The following is a 23,652-nucleotide window of genomic DNA, read 5'->3' as shown; positions in this document are numbered from 1 at the left end:
CGAAGAAGGCAGAATCCCTTTTTGTTCATGCTAATCAAATGCCACACTTTCAAATATTTTTTCCCATCACTCACTCTTAAAGTATCAATCCTGTACTCTCAGTAAGAGTATTTTTTGTTCTTTATTTCAGAGTTTAATTCTGTAGTAAAATAAAACTTGTTTATTAAAATTATATAGTTTAGGAACTAAATACTGCTCTTTTGAAAAGAGCAATGCTGTTTAAATAAATTCAGTCTAAGTCAAGAGAGGAAATATAGGTGATTTTAAGGTTGAGTAAATGAATGTAGCAATAGGTTCTACAACATGTGAGTTAATTCACTGCCGTGTTTTACTGAGTTCTTTCATATGTTAGTACTGATGGGTCATTGTGTATTTTCTGTATTAGGGACATATGCCCATATGCAAGACATAAGGGTGTAGAGAATGCTGGCAAGTCTGTTTGTTCCTTCAGATGAACTATCCACCCTACTGTGTGCTCCTGGACTTAATCAGTAGGCATTCTCGCAATCAATGGGAAGCTTTGGCTAGAAAAGACTGGGTAAGTGGAGTGGGGTCTCCAGCTCCCACCTTGCGTTGTTGCTGAGGACTATGTCCTTTTACCTAATATCAGGTTACCTCAGCATTTCTCTTTCTGGATTCTGGTAACTAGTTCCTCCTCTTAATACCTTCCTGATCCCTAGGGGGTAGTAACAGCCTCTCTACAATTACTAGCTAGGGGTTAACGTGCTATGCCTTACAGTTTGCCTAACCCTACCCTTTATTAAATAATCCCATTTGAGAATTCTAATCTCCTTGAATTTCCTTCCAGGATCATGTGTGATAAAAACTTAATTTACTTTAAATGTTTAAACCTACAGTTTTCAGAAGATAATATATTTTGTAATTTAAATGCATCGAAACTTAAATCTGTTCTAGACATACTTACAAATTGTTTTTTTAGAGGTTCCAAGCAATAGTGATTTTTTAAATTACATTCACTTGCCTCATGATCATGCTTTTGTTAATTAATAATTTCTTTTCCTCTCTTTCTCCTCACATCTTTTATGAAGAGCAACAGTGGTAGCTAACATTGTAGATTTCAGTTGGAAGTATGATTAAGTTGATAATGCCCACTGATGACATAGTTTAATCTCCACCCACCCCACCAATTCAGCCAATCACTAAAGCTCATAGATTATTTCTATACTTTTCCATCCACTACCATCCTTCAATATAGCACCTTTTCATGGCTGGATTACTCAGTCAACCAATATCTATTCTTGGCCATCATAATCTATTTCCTAAATTGCAGCCAGACACACTTAAAATTTAAATCTTATAAAACTCAAATCTTATCTTAATTTCTTTCATTAAACCCCTCAATGATAGTCCAAGAGAAATACAAAAAAGATAATAAAAAAGGAATTCAAATTATATAAATGACTAATAAGGATATGTGAAAGTGCTCAAGCTCAATATTAAAGAAGCAAAATAATTTCTTTATAATATGTTGTTAAAGATTTAAAATATATCTGATATTCCTTGATTGCAGAAAGAAGGTACTCTCGTGTAGAAACATTAAAGAGAAGACTGATGAAAACTAACTATCTCTACATTCAGGTGGGAATTCTACAGTTATGACTTAAAATTTAAATATCATATACTTTTGCCCTAGCAATTCCAATTTACAGGAAAATATTCCAACTAAGTAGTTGGTTAAATCAAACTAATTTCTAATAAGCATATTTAGCTAAAAGAAAATTTGCAGCTAATACAATCTGTTAAAGAATAATGATTAAATGATAAATTATGGACATTTGCACTATTGATAATCATGTGAACATTAAACCAAGAGAGATAAAACTATATAACTAAAATTGAATAAGGAGCTTAAGAGATTGTTGAAAGGAAAAATCAGATTATGGCCCCACTTAAGAAAAGACTTTTTGTGTATCAATTTATGTATGAACACACCCTAAAACTATGTGTAGAAAATGCCATTAATAATAAATAACATAAACTTCCGGGAAGATGACAGACTAGAAAGATATGGGACTCCCTCCTCCAGAAAAATAGCTAGAGCATAGGCTGAAACAGCTTAGAAAAAGATCTTCTAGGGTTTAGGATACCAGGTGAAGGCTGGACACCACCCAGAGGAGAGAGGGACAAAGGGGAAATCATGATGGCAGAACTGTGATTTCAAAACAGCAGCTGCTGCTGCTGGCACCATCCCCCAAACTAAACACACTTTAGAATTCTCAGGCCTCTGTACCTATAACTACAGACAAAGGGGGCTTCCACACCAGGAAAGGGGAGAGACAGGGACACAGCCTAAAGCTGACTCAGCTTCTGATCCACGAGTTTGGTCTGCTCTGTCCCATGAGCCCTTCCAAGCCAGGTGGAACCACAACTGGTTTGCCCTGGCACCTGGGAGAACTGGAGAAATCTGACCCTCACAACCTCTCTCTCTTCCAGTTGGGACTAATTATTGAGGATACACCAGGAGAGGGGAGAGAGAGGGACACAGCCTAAGGCTGATTCATCTTTTGACTCACAAATTTGGACTGCTGTGTCCCAGGAGCTCTTCCAGGAAGGGTGAGGCTGCACCATTGTTTGCTGTGGAGCCTAAAGATACACAACCCTCCCAATATTCTCCTCTGCTAACAGGGACTGATTGTTGAGGACTCAGAGGGGAGTGGAAATATTTCTACCCCAGGAAAAGGGAGAGGGGGCTGCCAAAGAAGGCTGGAGAACTGTCTCAAAAATTGAATTCCAAGGCTCATAGCTTTCAGACAAGACCCTCTATCATATTGATCCAGTCTATGTTGCAACAAATACACTCTGACCAGGCATTGAACTGAGAGCTGCCCAAGTGCCATCTGCTGGTATACCAAGGAAGTCCATGCAAGAAAATTATAAATAAGTAGGAGAGACTTTTTCCAGCCTCTATGGCCTCCCTCCCCAAGGCCCTAAGAAGTGACTCTACAACCAATTACTGGTCCAGCACCCAGTTTTGAGCAACCAGCAGGACAATCCTAACAATCCAGGTCATGCCAAGAATCAAAAAGCAGTGGTAACACACAGCCTTCTGCCACTAAATCCCTACAGAAGAGAAAGAAATTGAGCATCTGAGTAAGCTACATCCCAATTAGAAGCCTAGATATCAGCAAAAATTATGGGCCATACTAAAAAAATGGAAGACATGGCCCAAGAAAAGGAATATATCAAATCCCCAGAAGAGATGCAGAATTTGAGAGAACAGATCAGCGAGATATACACTAATTTCCAAAATCAAATTAATAAGTTGAAAGACAATATGGTCAAAGAGATAAATGACAGTAGGAAGACATTGAGTGAGTGCAAAGAAGAATTTGAAATCTTGAACAGAAAAGTAACAGTGCACATGGGAATGAAAGACAATATGTGAGATCAACAACACACTTCAGGTATACAACATCAGACTCAAAATGATAAAAAAAAGAATAAGTGATATTTATTCTTTCAGAACAGCTAAAATTGAAGAGGGGAAAGAATGGGAAAAATTGATCAGGGGCTCAGAGAGTTGAATAACAATACAAAATGCAACAACTTACATGTCATGAGAGTTCCAGAAGGAGAAGAAAAGGGAAAAGGGGCAGAAAGAGTATTTGAGTTAATCATAGCTGGAAATTTCCCAATTCTCATGAAAGAAATGAACTTACAAGAGCAAGAAGCACACCGTAGCCCAGGCAGAATAAATCTGAATAGACCTACTCCAAGACACATAGTATTAAGAATGTCAAATGTCATAGATAAAGAGAAAATTCTCAGAGCAGCAAGGGAGAAGCAAATTACTTCTTACTTACTTACATTGCTTACCATTACTTACAAGGAATGCCCAGTAAGACTTAAAATGGATTTCTCTTCAGAAACCTTGGAGGCAAGAAGACAGTGGTATGATACAATTAGAATATTGAAGGAGAAAAATTGCCAGCCAAGAATTCTTTATCCTTCAAATATGAAGGTGAGTATAAAATATTCACAAACAAAACAGAAACTAAGAGAGTTTGCAAAAAAGAATCCACCTTTGCAGGAAATAGTGAAGGAACCCTTACAACCTGAAATAAAAAGACAGGAGAGAGAGAGGCTGAAGGAGAATATAGAAGAAAGAATAGCAGAAAGGATAACCAAAAGAGTAAAAAGACAGACACAAATAAGATATGACATATGAAAAGCAAAGAATAAAAGGGAGGAAGTAAATCGTGCTTTTACAATAATATCATTGAATGTGAATGGATTAAACCCCCCAATCAAAAGATACAGACTGAAAGAGTGGATAAAAAAAACATGAGCCATCCATATGCTGTTTACAAGAAACTCACCTTAGACCCAGGATACAAACTGGCTGAAAGTGAAAGGTTGGAAAAAGATACTCCACACGAATAGAATCAGAAAAGAGCAGGTGTAGCTCTACTAATATCAGGTAACACAGACTTCAAATGCAAAAAAAGTTACAAGAGATACAGAAGGCCATCATTATTAATAAAAAGGATAAACCACCAGGAAGATATAACAGTCATAAATATCTACGCACCTAACCAAGGTGCCCCAAAATACATGAAACAAACTCTGGCAAAACTGAAGGGAAATAGACATCTCCACAATAATTGTTGGAACCTTCAACACCCGACATATCATTAGATAGAACAACTAGGCAGAAGATCAACAGGGAAACAGAGAACTTGAACAATATGATAAATGAGTTAGACCTAACAGGCATATACAGAACCCTGCATCTAAACTCAGCACGTTATACATTCTTCTCAATTGCCCATGGATCATTCTCCAGGATAGACCACATGTTTAGGGCACAGTGCCCCTCTCAATAAATATAAAAAGATTGAAATTATACAAAGCATCTTCTCAGATCATTGAGGGATGAAACGGGGTCCGTGTTATGGGACGAGCGGGGTCCCTGTTGCGGGACGAGTGGGGTCCCGTTGTCGTTGTGGGACGAGAGGGGTCCCTGGCGTGGGGAAGAAAGCCTCGTACGGCCGCTGAGGCTTCCCTTGGGGGCTCCGAAGGCGTGGAGGGCACACGACCCAGGAAGGAGTCGCGAAGACAGGCTGATGGCACAAGTCTGGTTTATTGGGGAAGGGGATGCAGATTTATAGGATTGGGGAGTGGTGTGGCGGGTTCTGATTGGCTAGGGCAAATGCTGTTTCCATATAAGGCAATGTTCTGGCATTGGGCTAGTGATTGGCCAGTAGAGTATGTGCTAACTCTTGATAGGCTGACACTGTTACTAAGCTGATAGGTGGTTGTAAGCTGTTGCTGGGCAAACAGCGTACTAAGAGATTAGGTTTAAGGGAGGGGGGAGGGGAAGTGAGAGCTGGGCTAGGTGGGAGATAGGAAGGGGGAGGGCGGTGCCGGCTAGCTGTTAGCAGCAAAGGCCTAGTCAGGCGTGGTCACCTTGTCTAGGCCCAGTGGGCAGAGGCGGTGTCACCTCTTGCCGCACTCTTTGCCACTGAGGCAAGCCGGGTGCCCCTCCTCCCACAGATCATAATGGAATGAAACTGGAAATCAGATATAGGAAAAAAGTATTTTTGAAAATGTGTGGAGGCTGAACAACACACTCCTAAATAATCAGTGGGTCAAAGGTTCAAAGAAGAAATTGCAAGTGAAATCAGCAAATACATTGAGACAAATGAAAATGAGAATATAACATATCAAAACTTATGGGATACAGTGAAGGCAGTCTTGAGATGAAATTTATAACCCTAAGGATCATAAGAGGATATTATGAGAAACTGTATGCCAACAAACTAGACAACCTGGATGAAATGGTCAGATTCCTAGAAATGCACCACCAACCTACACTGACACTATAAGAAATATAAGAACTTAACAAAACAATTACATTTAAGGAGATTGAATCTGTCATCAAAAATCTCTCAGCAAAGAAAAGTCCAGGACCAGATGGCTTCACAGGTGTATTCTACCAAGCATTTTGAAAATAATTAACACCAATCCTGTTTAAACTCTTCCAGAATGTTGAAGAGGAGGGAAAATTACTCAGTACATTTTATGAAGTCAACATCACCCTAATACCAAAGCCGGAAAAAGATACTACAAGAAAAGAAAATTACAGACCAATCTCTCTGAAGAACATAGATGCAAAAATTCTCAACAAAATACTTGCAAATCAAATCCAACAGCATATCAAAAGACTTTTATATCATGACCAAGTGGGATTTCTTCCTGATATGCAAGGCTGTTTCACATAAGCCTAATTATACCATATTAACAAATTGAAGGAAAAAGAAAAAAACACATGATAACCTCAATTGACACAGAAAAGGCATTTGACAAAATCTAGCATCCTTTTTTGATAAAAACACTTCAAAATATAGGAACAGAAAGAAAATTCCTCAATATGATAAAAGGCATATATGAAAAACCCACAGCCAACATCATACTCAGTGGGAAAAGTTTGAAATCTTTCCCTTTAAGATCGGGAACAAGACAAGGATGTCCACTGTCACAGTTGTTATTCAATATTGTGGTAGGAGTTCTAGCTAGGGCAATTAGACAAGGAAAATAAAAAGGTATCCAAATGGGAAAAGAGGAAGTAAAACTCTGTTTGTGGATGTCATGATCCTGTACTTAGAAAATCATGAAGTATCCAAGACAAAACTACTTGAGCTAATAAATGAGTTCTCCAAAGTGGCAGGATACAACATCAACATGCAAAAATCAGTAATGTTTTTGTATGCTAGTACTGAACAATTTGAGGTGGAAATCAGGGGGAAATTCCATTTTCAATAGCAACAAAAAAGACTCAAATACCTAGGAATTAATTTAACCAAAGAAGTACAGGACCTATATGCAGAAAACAACAAAAATAATGCTAAAAGAAATTAAAAAAGACCTAAACAAATGGAAAGACATTCTGTGTTCACGGATTGGAAGAATAAATATCTTGAAGATGTTAATCTTACCCAAACTGATTTATAGATTCAATGCAATACCAATCAAAATCCCAACAGCTTACCTTACAGAATTAGAAAAGGCAATTACCAAATTCATTTGGAAGATAAAGTGTATCAGAATAGCCAGAAGCATTCTAAAAAAGAAGAGCAACATGGGAGGAATTTCACTGCCTGAATTCGAAACATATTACAAAGCTACAATGGTCAAAGCAGCATAGTACTGGCATAAAGATAGAGTCACTGATCAGGGAAATATAATTGAGAACCCAAAAATAAACCCTCACCTATACAGTCAACTGGTTTTTGACAAACCTACCAAGTTAATAGTAACAGGACAAGATAGTCTCTTCAACAGATGTTGCTGGGAACACTGGATATCTATAACCAAAAAATGAATGAGGACCCCTATCTTATTCCCTATATAAGAGTCAACTCAAAATGGGACAGAGACAGAAATATAAAAGCTGGGACCATAAAAATGCTAGAAGAAAGTGTAGGGAAACATCTTCAAGACCTTGTAGTAAGTGGTGGTTTCTTGGGCTTTATACCCAAAGTACATGCAACAAAAGAAAAAATAGATAAATGGGACCTCCTCAAAGTTAAGCACTTTTGCAACTCATAGGACTTTGTCAAAAGAGTGAAAAGGCAGCCAACTCAAGGGGAGAAAATATTTGGAAATCACATATCCTATAAGGGTTTAATATCTAGTATATTTAAAGAGATGTTACAACTCAACAATGAAAAGACAAACGACCCAATTAAAAAATGGGCAAAAGACTTGAACAGACATTTGTCCAAAGAAGAAATTTAAATGGCAAAAAAACACATGAAGAAATGCTCAACATCACTAATGATTAGGGAAATACAAATCAAAACTACAATAAGATATCATTTCGCTGCTATCAGAATGGCCCCTATTAAAAAGACAGAGAACTATAAGTGTTGGAGAGGATGTGGAGAGATAGGAACACTTATTCACTGTTGGTGGGAATACAGAATGGTACAGCCACTGTGGAGGCCTGTTTGGCAGTTCCTAAAGAAGTTGAATATAGAGTTGCCACATGACCCTGCAATACCACTACTGGATATAGACCCAGAAGAACTGAGAGCAGTGACATGAACAGTTATCTGTACACTGATGTTCATGGTGATCTTATTCACGATAGCCAAAAGTTGGAAACAACCCAGGTGTCCATCAGCAGATGAATGGATAAGCAAACTGTGGTCTGTTCACATGATGGAATATTATGCAGCTGTGAGAAGAAATGAAGTTGTAAAGCATATGACAACATGGATGAAGCTGGAGGACATTATGTTGAACGAAGCAAGCCAGACACAAAAGGGCAAATACTGTATGATTGCATGACTGTGAACCAAATATGTGTATGATTAAAAAAAGTTTTATAGGTATCCAGTACATTTAATTGAGAAATGTATGTTTTTATTCAACTGTGTTTTCTTTTTAGTTTTTAATTTATATTTTCAATTATTAAATGTACAAAATAAAGTTAAAAATTAGATAACATTGAAGAGTAGAATTAGGATGAGAAAAGACATTTAAGAAGTGAAAATCTCATACTTAACATATTTCCATGTCCTTTGAATTCTTAAAAAAGATAACTTTTATGTGAGTCAGATTTTTAAACTTACCCTTGATAAATTAGAATTATGAATGTATGTTCTTCATACACTTGGGAGCATTGTTTTGATGAAGCCCTTGCAATTCTCCCATGCTGAGCTTCTGTCTCTAATAACATCTTTAAATTTCCTGCTATTGAGACCAATGGCAGCAATGAAAACAGTCAATCCCATTGCCCTTTTTCCTAATGGTCTTTCATGTAGCTTACCAACCTCTTCATGATCTGGCCCCTTCTTATGTTCACATTCTTATATTCTCTTTCTCCCCTGTGGAAGGGTTAGTTTTTTTTAAATTTTGAGTTACCATAAGTATTTGTTTTTCACAAATTATTCCTGAAACTACTGAAGGGCTCTTAACTAAATTCAGAGCTAGGAATTATTATTTGAAGTAATCTATGAACCAAAGTACCTAATGGGGTCATATCTTTAAAGGTAAATTGAAACATTATTTCTTTCTTGAACTATTATGATAGTCTATTGGTCTTGCTTCCAATTATGTCTTCATTGGAAGTCATTTCTAAATTGCTTTGTGGATGATGTTGCTAAATTATAAACCCAAGGTCATTGCCCTGCTAAAATAGTTCATACTTTCTGCTTTAAATGACAGAAGACCAATTTGAACTATAAAGAGAGATTGGAGGTATACTATGTGTATTCGTTAGCCAAAGGGGTGCTAATGCAAAATATAAGAAATTGGTTGGTTTTTGTAAAGGGTATTTATTTGGGGTAGGAGCTTACAGATACCAGGCCATAAAGCATAAGCTTCTTCCTACACCAAAGTCTATTTTCACATGTTGGAGCAAGATGGCTGCCAATGTCTGTGAGGGTTCAGGATTCCTGGGTTCCTCTCTTCCAGGGCTTGCTTCTTTCCAGACTTAGAGTTCTTCTCTTTCCAGGGCTCTAGCTTAAAGCTTCAGCATCAAAACTCCAACATCAAAAACCCTTAACTCTGTCCTTTGCCATGCCTTTTATCTGTGAGTCCCCACCCACAGATAGGACTCAACGCCCTATTGGCATAAGAGGTTTACATAATTACTTAATCAAGTAAATCTATGAATCCAATATAATCTAATATGCACAGAGGAAAAGATCAGTTTACAAACATAATCCAATGTTTCTTTTTGGAATTCATCAATAATATCAAACTGCTATACTGTGACTGACATCTCAGGGCACAGTGGAGACAAAGGAAGGGCAGGGAAGCAAATGGGCAAGGAGTGAAATTTGGGACTAGAATGCCTTCAAATCTTATTCTTTGTATCTTTCTGCTTCTTTCCTACTGCAGAATAGTCTTAGTCACATAGTAGAAAATGTCTCCCATATAGCCTCAGGCTTCATCTGTGTTGAGGAGTGGGACCACTTTATAGAATATGGCAGTTTTTTTCACTAATATAATGATGGATATATGTGGGGTGGGGTGGGTGGTATAAAGAGGTCTTAGAAAAGTTGGTCGTCTATACAAACCCAGAGGTATTTGAAAGACATTTTAAAACATCTTTCATGGTTTCCCAGTGCTTATTGCAAAAGGTTCAATTCCCAAGTATTTTATTTACCTTCCTCAGTGATCTAATTCTTGTCTTCCTTTGCAGACTCATCTCCAGAGGCCCTGCCACTTTCTCTCTCTCTCTCTTTTTTTTTTTTTTTTTTTTCCACTTTGAAAACCACTTTAGTGCCAAGGTCTATGGACAAGACCAGGCAATGGTTTGGGGCTGCAGTTTGCTCTGGCATGGGACACTATGAGAGGTCCAGGGGAACAGGATTGCCATAAATCCAAACCCATGCATGCTACTTTTTCTTATCTCACTTCTTGTTGGAAGAGAAAATCCACTCTGAGCTCTGAGCATTCCTGCATGTTCTTCTTATTACCAAAAATGCAGGGTCCTAATTGCCCTTTATCTGGACCATTTCTAAGAGTTCTGTTTGCAGTGAGCCACCTTGAGGATGGTCTCCCCTTCCAGACAAAGAACAGAATTGCTTCTGTTTGTTATTAAAGTGGTAAATCCCATGTGAGCTCACTGTTCTTTTTCTGTAAGACAACCCTACTGTATGTGCAGGCATTCATCTGGGCCTCACTGTGGAAAAGGGTAACTGACACAGATGAACATGTTGCTCATGCTGTTTGCATGAGAGTCTCATATCCTCTGCCAGCATCCATGAAACATAACAGGCTATCTTGTTAGCTTACAGACATGGAAAACTCCCAAGACCCTTGACAAGTTTCTAACAATTCCCTCCACTTTACAACCACATGAATACCCAACATTTCATTTCAGCCATACCATGATGCTTTTAGTTTTCTAGATAAACCATAACTTTTCATGCGGGCTGACCTATTCATGCTTCTTTCTGGAATATCATTCTCTTCCCTATCTTTCTTCCACTATTATCTGACCAATCTGACATTTGTTTTGCTACTTATTGGCTTTGTGAATTTAGACAAGTGTAACCACAATAAACTCAGTTTCTAATCTTTGGAATATTTTATGCCTTGTACTTTTTTTTTTTTGGTAAGGAGAAAATAAAGCATCTATTTAAGAAAATTATTCAAGATTTTGCTCAAAACATCATCTGACATTTTCTCTTATCACTCCAAGAAGAGGAAATCATGTCTTCCTCTGTGCTTCCACACAACTTAGTAAATTCTTCTTTCATAGCACTTTGATACATTAAATTTTTACAAATATGTTTCTTCCTAGTTTGGGCCCTTGGGTGACAAAATTGCATTCTATCTTTCTTGATATCCCTTATAACTATCTCAGCATCTTATACTGAACAGGTGCTTAATAAATGTTTGATGAATTCCTTTAATTTATTAATCAATTTCACCCCCAACTTAGAATCATATAAGTTTATCATTCCTTAGGATGTCATTGTTAAGAATTCTGGTTAAGTTGACCTCAAAAAGAACAACCAGTAAAACTCAAACTGTGTTCTGCTGTATATTGGTTCTGTTAGCTGTTTTTTAGTGTTCTTAGCAGAAAAAGGTATCTCACTAGCTTGAGGGATATGCTGCATATGAAACACATTTATTTTTAAGAGTCACAGTGCCTATATGAAATCTGTGAGAAATACTGTATTTGAGAAAACCAATTTAATGATTAGTAAGAGAAGTAATTTATTTGATTTTTGAGAGAAACAATTTATTTGTGTAGGGAAAGAGTGTTTGTGACTTAGATCACCTTTTGTCATTCCCCCAAGACATTTAAAAAATTTTTTTTGAAGTATCACTCATACATAAACATACATAAACAGTAAGTATATAGTAATAGTTGTGAACTTACAAGACAAACATATATTAACATCATACGGGACTTTTGTACCTCACCCTACCACCAATACCTTGCATTGTTACTAAACATTTTTAACTAATGATTAAAGAACATTTTCAAAATATTACTACTAACCAAAGTATTTTCCCCCAACCCACCCTATTATCATTATTATCTTTATATCATTTATATATGACCATACATAAATAGTGTATAGTAAAAGTTGTGAACTTATAAAGCAAACAGGCATAACATCATACAGGGATCCCATACATCAACCCTCCACTAACACCTTGCATTGTTGTGAGATGTTTGTTACAAATTATGAAAGAATATTGTCAAAATCTTACTACTAATCATAGTCCTTATCTTACATTTGATGTATTTTCCCCCTATTATTATTTTTTAAATCTATTTTTATGACAGAAGTTGTAAACTTATAAAACAATCATGCACATGTGTAGAATTCTCACACAACACCCCTCTATGAACACATCACACTATGGTGGAACATTTGTTACAGATAAGATAATATCATCTGATTGTTACCACATCCATAGTGTACATTTGGCATACATTTTCCATACTGCCCCATTATTAACACTACATCTTTGGCATAGATGAAAGAATATTATATCACTTCTAACCACAGTCCATAGGTTGCTCCAGTTGTATTTTTCCCATGCTTCTCCATGTTCCCACCACCATGCAATGGTGATGTTCATTTGCTGTAACTCACAAATGACACTCTTGCATCTGTGCCATCAACCACAATTCTCATCCATTTCTTGGTTTACCATGTTATTCAATTCCTAGATTATTCTCTAGCATTCTGTCAATGGGCATTTACATACCTAGACTACCACTTTCAGCCACATATCCATTTATAAACTAGCTGTAACTCATTATGTTACCATCCACTCTATACATTTCCACACTTTTACAGTAAAGCTAATTAAAACTTCTACATACATTAAATATCAGTAGTCCATCTCAGTCCTCCTTTTATCTCCTTTAAGAATCTACCACTTACCACCAGGTCTTGAAGATATTTTCCTATATAATTTCTTCTAGAAGCTTTATGGTTCTTGCTTTTATTTTTAGGATTCCGATGCATTTTAAGTTAATTTTTGGATAAAGTATGAGATAGGGGTCCTCCTTCTTTTCTTTGGCTATGGATATCCAGTTCTTTCGGTGCCATTTATTGAATGGAGTGTCTGTCCGAGCTGTGTGGGTTCGACAGGCTAGTCAAAAATCACTCGAACATACATGTGAAGGTCTGTTTCTGAACCATCAATTTGGTTCCATTGGTCTATGTGTCTGTCTTTATGCCAGTACCATGTTGTTTTTACCATTATAGTTAGGTAATATGATTTAAGGTCTGGAGATGAGAGTTTACCTTTCCTTTTTAAATGTTTCTGGCTATTCAGGACCCCAAACCCTTCCAAATAAACTTGATAATCATGTTTTCAATAAAAAAAAATTCTGGTGGAATTTTTATCAGTATTGCATTGAATCTGTATATCAGTTTGAGTAGAATTGACATCTTAATGATATTTAGTCTTCCAATCTGTGAGCATGGAATGTTCTTTCAGGTATTTAGGCCTTTTTTGATTTTTTAAAACACTGAGTTGCAGTTTTCTGAATACAAGTGCTTTACATCATTGGTTAAGTTTATTCCTGACTATTTGAATTTTATCTGTTATATTTTATTTTCACCACTCTTTTGACACTTTAGTTACTTTCATGGATATAATGTTCATTTCTAGACTCTCTTCCAGGCCTCTCTCTCCTGTCTTTTCTTTTCAGGCTCTAGCACACTCTTCAGTAATTTCCTGAAAATCTAGTCTCTTGGTTAGAAATTCTCTCAGTTTCTATTTATCTGTGAATATTCTAAACTTACCCTCATTTTTGAAAGACAATCTTGCTGTATATAAGATTCTTGGCTGGAAGTTTTTCTCTTGTAGTAGCTTAAATATATGATACACTGTCTTCTTTTCTCCATAGCTTCTGATGAGAAATGAGCACTAAATCTTATTGGGTATCCCTTATATGTTATGCAGTGCTTTTCTCTTGCTGTTCTCAGAATTCTCTCTTTGTCTTTGGCCTTTGACATTGAGTATGTGTCTTGGAGTTGGTCTATTTGGATTTTTTCGGATGGGAGTATGTTGTACTTCTTGGACATGGATATCTATGTCCTTCAAGAGGGTTGGGAAATTTTCTACTATTGTTTCTTCAAATATTCCTTCTGCACCTTTTCCCTTCTCTTCTCCTCCTGGGACACCCATGACATGTATCTTTGCACATCATTTGCTGTCATTTAGTTCCCTGTGATCTTGTTCAATTTTTTCCATTCTTTTCTTCATCTGTTCTTTTGTATGTTCACTTTCAGAGGCCATTTTTTCAAGCTCACCAATCCTTTCTTCTGCTTCCTCAAATCTGCTATTATATGATTCCAATTTAAAAAAAAATCATTTATTGCACCTTTCATTCCCATAAGATCTGCTATTTTTCTATGTATGCTTTCAAATTCTTCTTTGTATTCTTCCAATGTCTTCTTAATATCCTTAATCTCTTTAGCCATCTCAATGAATTTATTAGTGAGATTTGTTTGAACATCTATGATTAGCTGTCTTAACTCCTTTATGTAATCTGAAGGCTTATCTTGTTCCTTTAACTTGGCCATAGCTTCCTGTTTCTTGGTGTGGGTTGTAATTTTTTTGTTGGTGTCTTTGCATCTGGCTTACTAGAGTATTTCTTCTGGGTGCAATTTTCCTCTTTATTTTTGGGCTTCCTGCCCTTTATCCCTTGTTGATTGTGCAGTAAGAGCCAAGAATGTAGTTGGTGCTATAACTGTGGAGGTTCAAGCTGCCCTCATTACTCCAGGGACCAGTGAAGTGTCTCCCAAATTTCTCCTTTGCCAGGAGTAGGGACAGATTCACAGCTGTGTGGAATAATCCAAGTTGTGCAGGCCCAGACTGTAGTTGCCCAGAAAGACTAATGAAGCTTTCTGCCCTCTCTGGGGCAGGGATGGAGCTGCAGGTGTGGGGAGCAGTGCGGGTCCAAGATGATCGCCGTTGCCCTGATTATTCAGTCTATGCCAGCCAAATGTACCTGCAGTTACCTTAATAGGCTGTTGCAGGGCCCACCAGCCTCCTCCCTGCCAGAGGTGGGGCTGAAGTATAGGCAAGGGCTGCAGGCCGATTTGGGTGAAAGAAACTGGTTCCTGCCTTCACTGTGATTTTCCTTCAGCTGGACTGCCCCTCATGCTGATGGTGGAATAAAAATGGTGACTATTGGCCTCTTTCCTACTTGGACAGGTTCAAAGTTTAGCTGTTCTTAGGGTTATACTTTAGCCAGCTGAATTTTCTAATCAGTAGCTGAAAAATTGGTGGCCAACCGTCTCTTCCTCCCCTGTTTTTGGGAAACGGAGCTTTGAATTTCAGCCACAGAACAGCTCCTGGGGCAGCTTGCACTGTCAAAGTAGGATAATCACCGACCTCCACAACTTGGCTGATAATTTCCCGGAAAGGCTGGCCCAGGTCCCCCAGGTTCCTCCCTGCTGGAGGTCAGGATGGGGCTTATACTAGAGCTGCAGTCTGATCTGGATGAAAAGAAGCTGGTCCGTACCAGCACTGTGATTTTAAGTCTGCCCCGCTTCCCCTTTTGCTAGGCGCTGAGTTAAGATTGTAGCGACCAGCCTCTTTCTGCCTTGGACAGGTTCAAACTTTAGCTGTTGTTAGGCTTATGCTTTAGCCCACTGAATTTACTCATCAGTAGCTGAAGTTGGTGCCCAACTGTCTCTTCCTTCCCATTTTTGGGAAGTGGAGCTTTCAATTCTAGCCGCGGAACAGCCCGTGAAGTGGCTTGTGCCTCCAGTGAAGGATGGGCACAGGCCTTCTTGGTGTGGAGTGCTCTAATTAAGAATATTCTCTGCAGATGGGCAGGATCCTCCTCCCATTCCTTCAAGGATGTTGCAGGATGCACTTCTGGTATCCTGGAACTCCCAAACAGGTGTTTTAGCTAGCTCCAGATAGCTCTGGGTATTTACTAACTGCCTTGTAGCAGGAGCTGACTCTAGGAGCTCCTTATTCCATCACTATCTTGCTGGTTGTTCCCCTGAGACATTTTTACTTAAACACCAGTTTACTTAAGCACTGGTTGAAAAAGTGAATGGAGCAGATTTAGAAGACAGAATTGTTAGAATCTATGAAGGTGAAGAAATACTCTAGTATGATTTCCAGTTTTCAGAGTGTAGAAGACACTGTAGGAAGGAAGATTCAACAAAGGGCATGTTACTTTTAAGGTTCCTCTGGTATATTAACACAGAAATGGCATAATTATATCTGGGAGGAAGTGAGAAACAAAACCTGTAATAACACAAATTATTAAATAGGAGGAAGAAAAAGAGGGTCCTCTATTGGTATTCTAGAAGTCAAGGAAATAGAAGGGTTTGGGGATAGTGTCACTTTTCACAAAGAGGTCAGAGATAAGTAGAAACTGATAAGTAAATGTCTCTTGGATTTTGCAACTAGGTAGTTACAGGTTACTTTGGTGCTTGCATTTACCGAAGAGTGGTGAGGTCAGAATCCAAATGTAGGGCTGAGGTGAGAGTGTCGATTTTGTAGTGGAAACAGTGGATTCAGATTCCCATTTTAAGAAGCTTAATTCTGAAGAGAAGAAGAGAAAGAAGAAGCTAGAGTATGTTTTGTCATGCTGTGTATTTTTTTTTATTATTATTAAGTATAGATTTCATGAACATTTCTATATGTTAAGAAAGTGTTGAGGTTAGTGTGTAAGAAGTGGTGATGTAGTGAGGCAGCAGTAAGTCACCTAAGGCCTTTTTTGGTCATGAAAAAGATTTTGGACTTTATCCCAAAGCAGTAGAAAGCCATGGAAGATCTTTTAAGCATGTGACAAGAACAGATTTCCATTCTGAAAGATCTTTCTTATCTTTGGTCTATCCAAAGAAAGGAAACATATCCTAGGCCTGAGTTAGAGTGATGGCAATAGAGATGGAGAAAAATATATTCAAAAATTATTTTGGAGATAGAATCTGGTTATGATTTCTTTTTATTACTCATCTTGCAAGAGGAACTTATTCCCTTATTTCCCATATACTCTTTAAATCAGTCCTGTAAGACAGGAGGGGGCATATTGACCTTGGCAGTCATGACTGTTTGAATAACCTTAATTATGCTGCATGTTGTGTGTGCCTATTCATTTGACATAATCTACTCACAAAATTAATGTATTCTTATGCTATAGGCCACTTTTAATTTTTGTTTGTGGGTGAGCTATAAAAGTTGGAGCTGATGAGTTGGGGAGGAGTCAAGTTGTCTGTATTAGTGAGTGAAAGGGGTGCTGATGCAAAATAACAGAAATTGGTTGTTTTTTGGGGGGATAGGAGCTTACAGATACCAGACCATAAAGCATAAGATACTTCCCTCACCGAAGTCTATTTGGAACAAAATGGCTGCTGATGTCTGTGAGGGTTCAGGCTTCCTGGGTTCCTACATTCCTGGGGCTTGCTTTTCTCTGGTATCAAGGTTCCTTTCTTCCAGGGGCTTGCTTCTCTTTCTTCTGTGTGCTGACTTCCCAGGGCTCCAGCTTAAGTCCTCAACACCAAATCCCAATATCAAAAGCTCCAACTTTGTCCTTTGGCATGCTTTTTATCCATCAAGGGGTGGAGACTCATCCTAATGATGAGGCCCAAACAAAGCCCTAATCATAACTCAATTATGCCCAGTAATAGACCAGATTTCAAACATAATCCAATATCTATTTTTGGAATTCGTAATTATATCAAACTGCGACAATGTCTTAATCGTTTGTCAACTAGGTGTGGAATTCTGTTTTATATATGTATTTATAGCCTACTTTGCACTATAAATCAATGTACAGAAATGGTATAAAATTAAATCACTCCCCCACCCCCGGACTGCGACTGCTGATGTAATCAACATGGTGATGTAACACATCCCCTGAAAAAAACTCCCTAGAGATTTAGCATATAAAAGGAGCAATTCCACTTGCTTAGAGCTCTGGAGAATGGTAGAGACTGGCGAAAGACTCTACAAATGCTGAATTAAAGAAAGATAAAAATATCAGGTAGGAAACTTTCATCCAAGACCCTCAGGTCTACTTCCTCACTCAGTCCCAGACACCTTGCAGGGTTTCTCAGAGACAGTGGTCAAGTTCCCTCCCACTTCCCAGTGGGGGCATAGACTATAGACTCACAGCAGCAAGTTAGAACCCAGGCACAAGGACCCAAGTCTACAGTGACCCAGGGCAGAACACAAGTTGCCGAGAAGTACTGCATACAAAAGGGCACCCAGGAGGGAAAAAAAGAGACCACAGTAAAACTACTGCTGGGAATTGCTGCTCTTCCTCAATCTAGTTTCTGTTGACTCTATTACCTAAATGCAAAATGGGTATTCTTTGGAGTGACTCACCTTTCTGGATTTACTCCATCTGGCTCTGTGGGCCAGGATACCCTAATGGGAATGAATCCAAATTAAAACATGGGGAGTTTAAACTGCACTGCTGTAAAGAGAAGAGGGTCCCAGAACTGAAAAGAGTGAGAAAAATGGGTACCGAATGAGGGAGAGAATTTAAACACATCATAGGATCCTGGGATAAAATACGGTACAACTCAAACAGAACTGATTAAGATTCCAAAGAAGCAACAGAGAATAGTTTTCACCTGGAGGTGAAAAATTAACCAAAAGTACAATCTTAAAAATTGTACAACATATCCAGTGCAAGAATCAGATAAAGAAGAGCTGAGAAAATCTGAACAGTTAAACATGGGCTAAAGGTCTAGAATCAGTTGGACCAAGCATCAAAGAAGAGCCTTAACACAAAGCCAATCAACAATAAAACCCTAGACTAGAGAGAGAAACACTTTCAGAATTAACTCATTATGATAATCAGATGCCTATACATCAGCAAAAAATTATAAGCCATACTATGAAACAGAGATATGTGACTCAATCAAGGAAACAAGACTTCAGAGGAATACAGAACTTGGAAAAACTAATCAGAGAAGATCAAACAAATCTAAACCAATTCAAGGAGATTAAGGAAACATAAAGAGCTAAAGGACATTAAGAAGACAATGTGTGAGCATATAGAAGAATTTGAAAGTATAAAAAGAAACATGACAGAAATCAGGAGGATGAAAGGCACCATAATAAAGATTAAAATACATTAAAAGCATACAACAGAGGATTTGAACAGGCAGAAGAAAGAATCAGCAAACTATGACAGTGCAATCAAAATCATATAGTCAGAAGGACAGATAGAGAAAAGAATAGAAAAAATTAAGCAGTGTCTCAGGAATTTGAGTGACAGCATAAAACATGCAAACTTAAGCATTATGGATTTACCAAAAGAGAAGGGAAAAGAGGAGGAAAGAATATTTGAAGAAATAATGGCTGAAAGTTTCTTTACTCCTCTGAAGGACATAGATATAGATGTCCACAAAGCACAATGTACTCCATGCAGAATAAACCCTAATAGACAATCTGAGATGCATACTAATCAGAATGCCAAATACGAAAGAGAAATAATTCTGAAAGCAGCAAAAAGAAATATGATTCATCATATACTCCTCAATGAAGTGTGACAAGAACAAAATAGGGAGGGGAAAAAGAAGGGCATGTGAGCAGAGAATGTGTAGGCTACTGAAGCTAAGTTGTTATATTTTCAATTAAGTAGGTTATAGATGTAGGCTGTCTTCTACAAACCCCAGGGTAACTACAAAGAAAGTATTTTTAAAATATACAGAAACAGTAATGAAACATTGATTTAAAGATAAATTTAAGACAGTTATCTTTTGTTCTTCTGTAACTGTGAGCTCTAGCTCTGAAGAAGGCAACTAAAAGAGTGGTCTGACTGAGGTAAGTTTTGAATAATGATGATTTTATTTAGAGCTTAATGGTGGTTGTAGCACATTGTATTAAAAATCTTCTTCTGAGGTATTGAAGTTTACATAAAAATGATTTACAAAAACTGGTCCCTTGTTTTATTCTAAGGCAGTTTGATACTGACTGAATGGCTACTCTTATCCAAGTGATTTTCAAGGTTTTAAAATCCTTAAAATGACTTTATAAAAGTCATTTTGAATACAGCAAATGTAGGATTTATTTTCCAATAAAAATTCAGTGCTAACCTAGTGACTTTTTCTGAACTACTGAAGGGCTCAACTGGCTCCTAGATAAAATTCTACTTCTCTCTTTTAAAACTCACAAAGGCATGGTACTTGATAGTGTAAATGTTGAAAGCTTTAACCCTAGGCTTCTTTAGGAACTGTATCTCCCACTTTTGGGAGAGAAAACAGAAGGGGTTCAGTCATTATTGGTTACACTTGTATAAAGTCAGAAGATAGTTGTCTTTGTGCTCAGTCTTTATTCAAAGCATAGGTATGTTAATATGCTTGTTTTTCTCCTTGTTCAGCTTTAATAGAGGGTAGTCTAAATCAAAGCTGGTATGTGAGATAAAAGCTTTAAAGGGTGAATACTTCAAATCTGACCTTAAAGCTTTACTCACTTTCACTATACTTTGTCAATTAACCTGATGTTTCCTTAAACTTCAGATTGAAAAAGATTGTTGAAATGCTTTGTTTCTTTTATTTTTCATTCAGCCCTTAGAAAGAAGTTTTTTTACTAATAAGACTAAATGTGTAATTTGCAGTGGCAGTATTTTTGTCACAAAAACTTTTTTTTTGTGTATGAGAATCTAGATTTGAGCAGTAATTCAAGCAGTAATTGAGACTTTGATGATTTTGGTATGGACATTAGGCAAGTGATTGTAAGGAACTCAACTTCTTACTAGAGAAAATGAAAAGGGGCAGATTAAGGAAATTGGTACTCCAGTGAAGAGATTAATATGATTTTGACTAAAAATCCTGAATATTCATTGTATATAAGCTATTATTAAAGATCTGGCTAAAAATAATTCAATTGCAAAGGATCTTGAAAGGGGCACAACTCAGCCTGCATATTTATCCAGATACAGGAAAATACTTCAAGTTCAACCAACCAAATGATTCTAAATGAAGACAAGTAAAAAAGGAACTTGAGGTCCAGAATAAATGAACTGTGCTGCTAATACAGCCTCTGTCTAGTTTATTCAAGTGCGTATCTGCATTTTGCCAATGTTTGTAATCATCAGAAACTTTATTTCTCCCAGAATTTGATATATTCATTTATATATATATATTTCTGTTTTGAATGTCCTTGAACTATCTTAGGATTTGGTGAAAATAGTAGGTAAAAATTATATTAGGTGGGAAGTGGTTGTGGCTCAATCAGCTGGGCTCCTGTCTACCATATGGGAGGCCCTGAGTTCACGTCTGGGGGCCTCTTTGTGAAGGCAGGCTCCCCTGCACGCCTAGGAGCCCTGCAAGTGCTGCGGAGAGCTGACTCAGCAAGCTGATGCAAGAAAAGAAAAGGGAGTCAAGCAAAAGAAACCACAGAAGAATGTACAGTGAATGGACATAGAAAGCAGACAGCAAGCAAGCCATAAGGTGGGAGGGGAAATTAAAAAAAATACAAACACAGAAGAATGCATAGCAAATGGACACAGAGAGCAGACAGCACGCAGAAAAAAAAAGCCACGGCGGGGGGCAGTGATAAGAAAAAATCAAGTAAAAAATAAAATGATACCCCATATTAAAATATTTATAATCTAATGGAAAAGAACAGAAAATATACATAGTTAATAAATTACTAATGAAAGGAAATACTAGAGTTTGGATGGTCAGAAATATTCATATATTCTGAAGGTCAAGATGTCTTGAGAATCCAGAATTAGATAGTTTATAAATGAATTGAAAAGATGGAGATTTTTGACTACAATTTGAGTAAAAGGAGAATTGTATAGACAGATTCAGAAGCAGGAATGGGTATGGTAACTTCATGGAAGAGCTAGACATGGGCTATGAGATGAAAGTAGCATGGATTGATTTTCAAAGAGACTGTGCCTCCAAGTCCTTCCTGCTTTTTCCAATTTATTTCCAGGGATTTTAGAACAAGTGTTATAATAATTGGGTTGGGCACAATTAGTTAAAAGGATGGATTTATCATTAATAATGTTATTTTTGTTTTCTCTAATGGTCATAGTAATCTGTAATTTCAAATGCCTGAGTGCCCATCTTTATCTAAGATTTGGGATTATGCCAGGAAACAAAACAATCTCAGCCTTGACCTTGTGAAACAGACAATCATAGGGGAAGATAGACATTAAACAACAGTGAGGAATCCTACATGACAGGAATTGCAGAGGGCTATGGGAGCATTATAAAAGGGTAGCTAATAGTCAGCAAAAGGCTTCCTCAAGGGAGCAAAACTTAAACCTCCATAAATCTTTTTCCAAGTTCCTGCTTAAAATAGTAGATATTAATTTAGAGGTAATTAGGTACTTGGATCATGTATGTGTTTCTGAAATAGAGGATTTATTTTATTTTTTAAACACATTTTTTAAAAAAAATTAAAGTTAAATAGACCACACAGAATGAAATCAAGTATTTAGAGCTCTCTAAAACGAAAGTCTGAATCAGAGGGCTGACATCTAGAATAGTGTAGTTAATGAAAATAGGGATGGGGGAGATTTCAAATGAAATAGTCTCTGTGCTTCATTATTTTCAATGAAATAAGCAGCATTTCTTTTCAGCTGCTCCCTTCTGAGAATTTGCACTGAAGCACTGTAATGCAATTATTTTGTTTATGTGAAAAAGAATAGTTTGCCCCACTGAGAAGATGTAGCAGTTTTTGCCCTGACATGCTATTATAGATTATATATTGCCCACCTGAAGTTGGGATGTCTCCCGATTATATATTATGATTTAAGTATAAATTAATTTTGGAAATAATTAATTTTCTCTTATTAAAGTTGAAAGTCCAAATTTGGATATGTTCCTTTTCTGCCCCTTATTTTCTCCATCCCTTATTTTTCATAGAAATACTATGTGTATATATGTACACACCCACATACACATATATAGAAGTAATGAGCTTTCAAATTAATTGCACATTTTTTCATTTTTCTTTTTTTAAGGCACTGGGGTCCAGGATTGAACCCAGGACCTTGTATGTGGGAAGCCAGTGTTAAACCACTGAGCCACATCTGCCCCCTGCTTGTTGTGTCTCTTGTGTCTTTTCATTGTGTCTCCTCATTTTGTCTCCCTGTTGCATCATCTCATTGTATCAGCTTATTGTATCAGCACACAGCACCAACCCGTACCATCAGCTTGCTGTCTTGCTTATCTTCTTTAGTAGGCACTGGGAACTGAACCTTGGACCTCCCATGTGGTAGGCAGGCATTCAGTGGCTTGACCCACATCTGCTTCCCAGGAGTTTCCGTTTTTAGTGATGAGAATGTTCTAAAATTGACTGTGGTGTTTCACAACTATGTGACTATAGTGAAAAGAATGGATTTTAAAATTTAAATGAATTGTGTGGTATGAGTCTTAGTTTCCCTGCTGCTATGACAAATACCACATAATAGGTTGGCTTAAAAATGGGAATTTATTGGCTCAAGGTTTCAGAGGCTAGAAGGCTTTCTTCCTCCCAGAATTGGTAGCATTCTGACTGGCTGGCAGTCTGAAAATTCTTCGGTTCCTTAACTTTCCCAGCCCATGGGTATATCCTCTCCTTTCTTGTCTGGGTGTACCTACTCACTTCCTGCTTTTCCCCATGACTTTCTCTGTTTAAGACTTTCAAAAATAGGATTAAGACCTATCCTGATGCGTTTGGTCACACCTTAATTAAAAGTAACATCTTCAAAAGGTA

At 37.4% G+C, this 23,652-nt stretch overlaps 1 protein-coding gene and 1 non-coding gene across 5 annotated transcripts in view; one reads left to right on the top strand and one right to left on the bottom strand.

The window, feature by feature from the left end:
- The window catches only part of GPC5 (glypican 5), a 1,751,919-nt gene that overhangs the window by 58,668 nt on the left and 1,669,599 nt on the right, over window positions 1-23,652 (top strand). The gene's annotated exons all lie outside the window — the stretch shown is intronic.
- On the bottom strand, window positions 10,239-10,370 carry LOC111763969 (small nucleolar RNA SNORA42/SNORA80 family). Its single transcript, XR_002796683.2, has one exon. It is a non-coding gene; the product is annotated as a small nucleolar RNA SNORA42/SNORA80 family (small nucleolar RNA).

The sequence above is a fragment of the Dasypus novemcinctus genome, chromosome 15 (genome assembly GCF_030445035.2).
Source record: "Dasypus novemcinctus isolate mDasNov1 chromosome 15, mDasNov1.1.hap2, whole genome shotgun sequence".
In the NCBI taxonomy this organism is placed as follows: domain Eukaryota; kingdom Metazoa; phylum Chordata; class Mammalia; order Cingulata; family Dasypodidae; genus Dasypus; species Dasypus novemcinctus.
Note: the sequence above shows the minus strand (reverse complement) of the source record. Positions and strands in the feature narration are given on the sequence as shown.